At 36.8% G+C, this 8,158-nt stretch overlaps 1 long non-coding RNA gene across 5 annotated transcripts; it reads right to left on the reverse strand.

Moving 5' to 3' along the window:
• Window positions 1–4,399: 4,399 nt before the first annotated feature.
• Window positions 4,400–6,103, reverse strand: LOC139812660 (uncharacterized). 5 transcript variants are annotated; one of them, XR_011731908.1, is made up of 6 exons: window positions 5,908–6,100; window positions 5,657–5,807; window positions 5,503–5,566; window positions 4,931–5,403; window positions 4,492–4,760; window positions 4,403–4,417 (listed from the first exon to the last, which is right to left on the reverse strand). It is a non-coding gene; the product is annotated as an uncharacterized lncRNA (long non-coding RNA). The 5 variants fall into 5 exon arrangements; XR_011731910.1 differs by having other exon boundaries at window positions 4,649–4,760; window positions 5,908–6,097; XR_011731907.1 differs by having other exon boundaries at window positions 4,400–4,414; window positions 4,492–5,403; window positions 5,908–6,103.
• Window positions 6,104–8,158: the final 2,055 nt, after the last annotated feature.

Consider the following 8,158-nt stretch of genomic DNA (forward strand, 5'->3'; position numbering starts at 1 on the left):
TATCAATAGATCGAAAATCGATTCTCTATTAAAAGAATCGATTCATGCTAAAATCGAAAAGAAAAGAATCAATTTAAAAAACACGATTTTGGGAGGAAAAAGATCGATTTCCTGAAAATCGAATCGAGATCGCCCATCACTACTATGTACACGAATCAATATTTACAAAATTTTAACTTACACCACTTGCACTATGGCTTTTACCCCTCCATATATAGGCTTTAATATATATGAAAAAGTATACTTTTTTACATATCTTTGCTGTTCAATTTTAGTACAACGAGCTCTCTACCACGGAACATATGTCGCGATGAAGATAATGCACGGATCCTGAACGATTTGGAATTAGAGGAATGTAATGTGTCTTCTCCAATAACTTGTAGCACGCCAGACAATCCTGAAAGAACGGGAAATTGGGCTAATTGTAGACCAGTGAAAAAAAGTGAGCTAATTTTGAATAATTGATAATAATCGACACACGTCTCATACATTTTCATAAATAATGGATACATCTTCGTATTATAATTGTGTTGTTTTTTTCATGGACAATCAGCTTTGTTTAACAATATATGAAAATGTAGAAAAATTCATTACTTTGAATGCGTCAAATAGAATTTTTTGTGTTACAGGAAGACAGCGCGATCCCGCGATGCGCAGGCACTGCGTAACGACATATTGCAGCGGTTACTTCGCAAAAATGCGAGCCGAAGAAGGATGTGCGGTGGACAATTTCCTGGAGCAGTTGGGAGATATCCTGCGTAAATTGTGTGTTATCTTCGAAGAAGGCAAATGCAAGTAGAGCTGCTGCGTCTCGTTCACAGGACGGAAGACGAAGAATTAGCGGAGGCGAAACATGAAAAGCGACAAAATTTTTCGTATTATTATTCTATTGTATTTTGTACTCTATTATCATTATACATTTTTATCTTTCTACCAATACATTATACATTACGTAATAAACAAATAAAACATTTATTTCTATTTCAATAATTTTTTCTATTTTTTTCTATTTCTATTATTTTTTACTTACTTGTTGCTCGGTACAAAATATAATGCGCGTGTAATCGTCTGTTTTATTTCAGACTGCGATAGCAAACACCATCCGTCGTACCATTTCACATTGTGTACCGTGTGCAACCGTGGAATAAAAGCTCTCGCATAGATATAGCAAATGTCATTGGCGCGCACTTTTCTTTCCCTTTCTTCCTTAGCGCTCGATCCATATTCCCCCGAGGCGTAAATCTGAAAAACAGTACAGTTTGTTGCATTAATCGTTAACCTCACAATTCTTAGAATATAACAGATAAAGTACTTTGTTAACAGTTGCGGCGGTCGACAGACCGCGCACGCAAAAAACCGCGCCTGCGGAACGGCAACCAATGTTACGCGTACCAAGCCGACGAAGCCGGCAGAACGGCAACCCGCCGACGCGCGCACGATAATATACTACAGTAATATATTATTAATTACGAGAAAGTGGTCTCTAATCGGCCATCAATACTCGTCATTATGCCGATAGTAAAGTTAGGGACACTATTGACAGCTAATCATAATAACAATGTTGGCACGATGACGAGTGTCGTGGTTTTTATGAAATGGAGCGAGTGACCGATTCAGACCAGGTGACCGACAGAGATCCCAGGTTTAGGTCTCTGCTACATAGCCTGTGGAGGGGATAGGCTGTGGAGGGGATAGGATCGCGTCACGTGACGCTGACGCACACAAGCCAAGCGCCCCGTGTACATGTGCGCTCAGCGCTCGGCCAGCCTCGGCCAGCTAGAGAGAGCAAACATGCTATGCTCTTTCTCTTTCTCTCTTGAACCGGCGCCAGCTTTATGCACTTTTGGTAGCCCGTAGGCCCTTGGAAGATTTCCGTTGGTACAATTCAGTTTTCGGTACATCTGATCACTGACGATGCCATTGTCATGCCAAGTTTTGACCAGTTCATTAATTTTGGTAATCTTATTGATTGGATCTTTCGTTAATTTTTTATAAGTAGTTTGGTTATTTAGCATTTCGGTCATTTGATTCGCATAAGAGTTCTTGTCTAAAATGACCGTTATTTGGCCTTTATCAGCTTTAGTGACAAGGACATCGTCATTATCACGTAGGAATTTTTTACAGATTGTAAATTCCTTTGTGAAATACCTATCGATGTGATTCATATGTTTATTAAAGCTAAGAAATTTGTGCAGTGAGTTGGTAATCAAACGACGTGTTTCATCAACTGCCTTATCCGGAATTTTGTGTGTTGAATTCAAAATTTTTTATAACATCCAGAGACGCACGCACGCGATCTTTCTTCTCACTTGGATTAATAGGCAGAGCGAAATTGTCACCCAAGCTTAAGAAATTTAACACGTTGATCCGATGTAGAAGGGATGACTTCCTACCTCCACATATACATATACAACCTCAAACTGAACATCGCCTTTTGAAGCAATAATGCTATTCGCAAGTTCAACAGCCTCAATAAACGTTACCAAAGAGATATACTTAATCTTAAAATCAAAGACATTAACTGTGATTTGAAAATTCTGCGATCCAATGTCACAAAAAATTGAAGAAAAACTTGCTTCTATTTTACCTAACGACCTAATCATTAATTTTTATAACTCTAATGCTGGGTCTACAATGCGAGTCGCAAAGTCGTGAGTCGCAAGAATTGACCAATCACAGTCGATTATTCTCCTCAAATTCGACTGTGATTGGTCAATTCTTGCGACTCACGACTTTGTGACTCGCATTGTAGACCCAGCATAACACTTACAAAATCAATAGACATGACGATGAAACTAGATTTAGATTAAAAAATAAATTTGATAGAATTATGACTAAACAAAATACTTTTTACAATTCGTTTTTGAGCATTGACCGCAGCAAATGGATAATTAACGTGAGTGGGAAATCTATTCCAAGCAACGTGTTAAATTTCTTAAGCTTGGGTGACAATTTCGCTCTGCCTATTAATCCAAGTGAGAAGAAAGATCGCGTGCGTGCGTCTCTGGATGTTATAAAAAATTTTGAATTCAACACACAAAATTCCGGATAAGGCAGTTGATGAAACACGTCGTTTGATTACCAACTCACTGCACAAATTTCTTAGCTTTAATAAACATATGAATCACATCGATAGGTATTTCACAAAGGAATTTACAATCTGTAAAAAATTCCTACGTGATAATGACGATGTCCTTGTCACTAAAGCTGATAAAGGCCAAATAACGGTCATTTTAGACAAGAACTCTTATGCGAATCAAATGACCGAAATGCTAAATGACCAAACTACTTAAAAAAATAACGAAAGATCCAATCAATAAGATTACAACTAAAATTAATGAACTGGTCAAAGCTTGGCATGACAATGGCATCGTCAGTGATCAGATGTACCAAAAACTGAATTGTACCAACGGAAATCTTCCAAGGGCCTACGGGCTACCAAAAGTGCATAAAGCTGGTTTACCCTTACGTATCATCGTCTCAACGTTAGGTAGCCCTCTTTATAATGTAGCCAGTCTCCTCCAAAAGATTTTGCACTCCTCTATCCCAAAACCTAAGTCACACATCAAGGATAGCTGGGCCTTTGCTGAGTTTATTAATAATAAAAAAATTAATGACGATGAGATACTCATCTCTTTAGATGTCACAGCTTTATTTACAAACATACCGAAAGACTTGGTTTTGAGGGGTATCAAAAAAAGGTGGTTCCACATTTCCAAAAAAACTGATCTCACTTTATATGCAATAGATCTAGTTTTGTCGTCCACGAGTTTTGTATTCAATGTATTCAATATTTTGGCAACTATGTCTAACTAAATAATATTTGTGAGTTATACACACTTGAAAAGGATCGAATTTTGCGATCGAAACGTAGCGTCTTTTGAATAATAAAATTGCCAGTTTGGTCGAACACAACTCCTGTGCTGATTGTTAATTATTTACTGACTCAAGTTCTCGGTTTTGTTTTTAAATTAATACTTTTTATATACACAAGAAATTGTAATTTAATTAATTAATAATTTTAACTTTTAAATTGTAAAATCATTAAGCGATATGATAGTGTATCGCATCTGATCGCATCTAGAAAGAGCCACGCGACAGTCAAGCCGCTAATATACGTATTTCGTCTGCGAGGCTGACGATGCGCCGGTTCAAGAGAGAAAGAGAAAGAACATAGCATGTTTGCTCTCTCTAGCTGGCCGAGGCTGGCCGAGCGCTGAGCGCACATGTACACGGGGCGCTTGGCTTGTGTGCGTCAGCGTCACGTGACGCGATCCTATCCCCTCCACAGCCTATCCCCTCCACAGGCTATGTAGCAGAGACTAGAGTCCTATATAAAGAGAGAAGCGCAACCGGTGTATCGGCTGCTGATTGGCTCCGCCATTTTGTCGACGAACAGTGGCGCGACTTCTTCCTGCTTTGAGTGATGCAATGGCATGTAATGTCATCTGTTTGGATATCATAGTATAGTACACAATAAATGTTGTATACCTGGATTCTCGACAAAATATGGTCAAGATCGTTTTCTTCGAATTTTTCCGACAAATAGTATTTTAAAGACGGGATTTCTTCCTGCTTTGAGTGATGTAATCTTATAATGTGATCTGTGCATCGTACATCATGGGAGGTTACAACAAATGTTGCATACCTGGATGCTTGACAAAATATGGCCAAGGTCGTATTCTTCGGAAATTTCCGACAAATAGTATTTTAAAGGCCAAGTGAATTATATTATAGTTGTGGGACAGTAGCATGTGGGACTATGCGGACAGTAGCAAAGTTATTATAAAAAATGAATCTTTTTAACAGAAAATTGATTAAAATAAATAATTGAAAATATTTACTGCAAATAAATATATTTTTACTTTTAATCATATTCATGCAACAGTATGTTTATGTTATTTTTTCACAATTTTTTTTTTAAACTTACACAAATAAATATTACAAATCTTGGAATAAAATACATAATCCAATTTTGATCTTTTTATTTTGATCCTTTTATTTTGATCCTTAAATTTTATCTGATTGAGGTCCGGATGCACCGACCTCTTGGTAAACTGATAGTTAAATCATGTTTTTCCTTCACATTAGACAAAGATAGACATATGATTTAACTATCAGTTAGCTTACCAAGAGGTTGGTGTAACCGGGCCTAAAAGGATTTCAGTAGAAATTGTTTCTGTAAATCAATCGATTAAACATTGTTTTTACACAAAAGTAGGTATTCACTGAACTAACTTTAATAACAGTAATTGGTAAATTAGATATTCCAATTTCATATCTTTTACACTGTTCTCGGCTCTTAATTTTTTTATAATTCTCGAGTTTCTTTTTGCTTCTTCTTTCAGTTGTTCCAAATATGCTGGTCTATTTGATATCAACGAGTCTTTCTCCATTGTTGATCTGGAAATGTAAAATAATTACTTATTAAAATCTTCAAAGATAGTACTTAATCAATGACTTAAAGAAACAAGTGACACTTTATTAGCAACAAATACTCACATTAATCACAAAAATTATTCTGTCAATAGTGTATGGATTTCTCTTGGATCTTCGCAAAATTATTCTACACGTTACGATCAAATAAATCAGTTTATTATTAAGTCAGTATTAAAATTTCTGTGATCAAATTACTTTTATATGAATATATATTTACCTTAAATTTGTTACAACTCAAAATATTAACGAACAGCAGCACGTTGGGACTCCACGTTACAAATAATTAACTTAAACTTTTTTTAAGTTCGGGATAAGCCTATCACCGTGTCTCCAACTGAGGGTTTTAGTTAATTAACTCAAACGGCAATCTATAATAAATTAAAAAGGTATAAGGTATAGCCTATGTATAACATAACCTCCCTCCTCCCTTTAATCAAAGAAAACCTCTTTCGATTTTTTTACACTCACATACACGGAGCCACGCGTCATTCTGCTTCTCCACATTTTACGTTTGATATTCGATCTGCGACGAGGACAGAATGATACTTATAGCGCTGAAAGCGTCAAAACGAACGCGAACGCAGCCACAGAACTCCGTTTTTCTGGAGCTAAAGAGCCAGTTAGATAAAAGAGAAGGGGAATATCACGTGATATCAGGCAGCCATTTTGTCTACGAGTAGTAGCTATATATATTGCTCGGTTGCGCTTCTCTCTTTATATAGGACTCTAGCAGAGACCTAAACCTGGGATCTCTGGTGACCGATTGAAGACCATTTTCTCCTATATATATGTTCGAGATTCAGTTAACGCTGCGCCGTCCGATCAGATGGCAGCATCGATCGGGTAACGACGCTCGATCACCGCGGCAGCTTGCGCCCGCACGGGCGCGCTCATCGCCAACGTCTTCCTCGCGTTCGAATTCAATGGTACAAATGGCCGCGCGGTGACAAGTCGCATAAGTGTGCTCGGTACGTTTTTTGATCAGTGACTCTGATTAATCGTGCACATCGCAGTGCCCACGCTGTTACAGATCGTATCATAAACTGAAATAGACCGCTCATTAACTCTGGTGTATCAACACGACGGCTCAAGCTCACACGTGCGCGAGTGCCGACCGCCACGTGTCTCACCGGCTCACGGGCTAATCACCAACGAAGAGGATTGCAATTAATATAATTGTATCTCGATTACAAACCAAACAAGGACTTCTCATTTATACAACGCTCATCGATTCTCAGGTCAGACTGTAACAATTTTGACATATTAAAGACGGCTCAGACTGAGGTCTGAGTTACACAAAATAAAGTGCATAATTCGTTAACACCCTCCACGCGCGTCCTTCTCATCCCGCTCCCATCGTCGGGATTTATCAGCAATTTCGCGAACAATATAATTATTAGTTATTTTGATTAACCAGTTATTTTTATTCGTTCAATCATTTATTAGTTATTTTTAAAAAGAATGTAATAGAATATATATTAATAATTGAAATATCATTACAAAATGACATGGTACTTAATCTGTTACTGAAAACTATTACAACCATTGTAAGTGTACGATGATGAAAAAGTTAAAATTTGTTTCCAAAAAGTTAGTAATTGTACGTTTGTTTTTTGTATTTTTTTTAATATTACTCAATTACAAATTAATAGTTGCTTTCCATTTACATGGAAAATCTCAGATAATTCTCACTTGTGACGTCGTAACTCAGTTAAAAGCACGTTCTTTTTGCATGCTGGGAAGAAGAGATTCGACTCAGTTTTTATCAACCGATCGAGACCGTGTGCTTCAACGAATCTAATAAACTAACATTGAAAGTGAGTACGTGGACCTGTATCGTTATGCGATAGCTTTGTCACCGAAATAAGCAGGTAAATACAAAACGACATATCCTACCCGAGTATGAAATACTCAGAAAACTGAGTGACATTGATCACTCGAGTGTAAATGGAAAACAACTAATGTTATTTAGTTTACGTTAACTATGAAAATTAATGTTATTCGTACACATTTCGAACCATTTAGTTTTCAAGTCTTCCAAAACAAAACTTACAAGATTTTATGTCACGAGATGAAATGAAAATAGAGATATTGAAATTGTTTTGTGGATAAATCTTGTATTTTCAGACACTGGCACTCTGTGCAACGTTAACGAAGTTGACAGTTACCGCTAAATGGATCGAATGAAAAGATATAGATTATTTCTGGAGACCTTTGCTGATAAAGAATGGAGCACGCGGTAACGATTGCTTTGTCATTTAGATATAAAGGATCTCTTATTGATTATGCAACGAGAAAGGAAAGACTTCTGCTAGATATGAATAAAAATATGGATACAAAAACATTTAACGACTTTTATAGCAGTGGGACTGCCAGACTTCATTATGAATAAAATAGACAGAGAAGAACGTGAAGATTCAACAAAACTGTTAAATGAAGTAAGGAGAAATGAGAGTTTAGTAAATAAAAAAAAGTTTTCCAAAGAAGAAAGAAGAGAAATTTGAAAATAAAAAAAAGACTGAAGAAAAAAGGCCATGCAACAACTGTGAAAGTTTAAGCATATCCAGGAAAGGCATATCCGGATATCATCCGGAGGAGTCGTGCTGGAGTTGAAGAAGAAAGAAAATAATAAACCTAGTGTCGTAGGAAACAACTTAGTAATAGAGGTAGAATTGAACACAGAGGAAATAATTAACTAGATACAACACCATTAGTCAAA

The sequence above is a fragment of the Temnothorax longispinosus genome, chromosome 5 (genome assembly GCF_030848805.1).
Source record: "Temnothorax longispinosus isolate EJ_2023e chromosome 5, Tlon_JGU_v1, whole genome shotgun sequence".
NCBI classification, from domain to species: domain Eukaryota; kingdom Metazoa; phylum Arthropoda; class Insecta; order Hymenoptera; family Formicidae; genus Temnothorax; species Temnothorax longispinosus.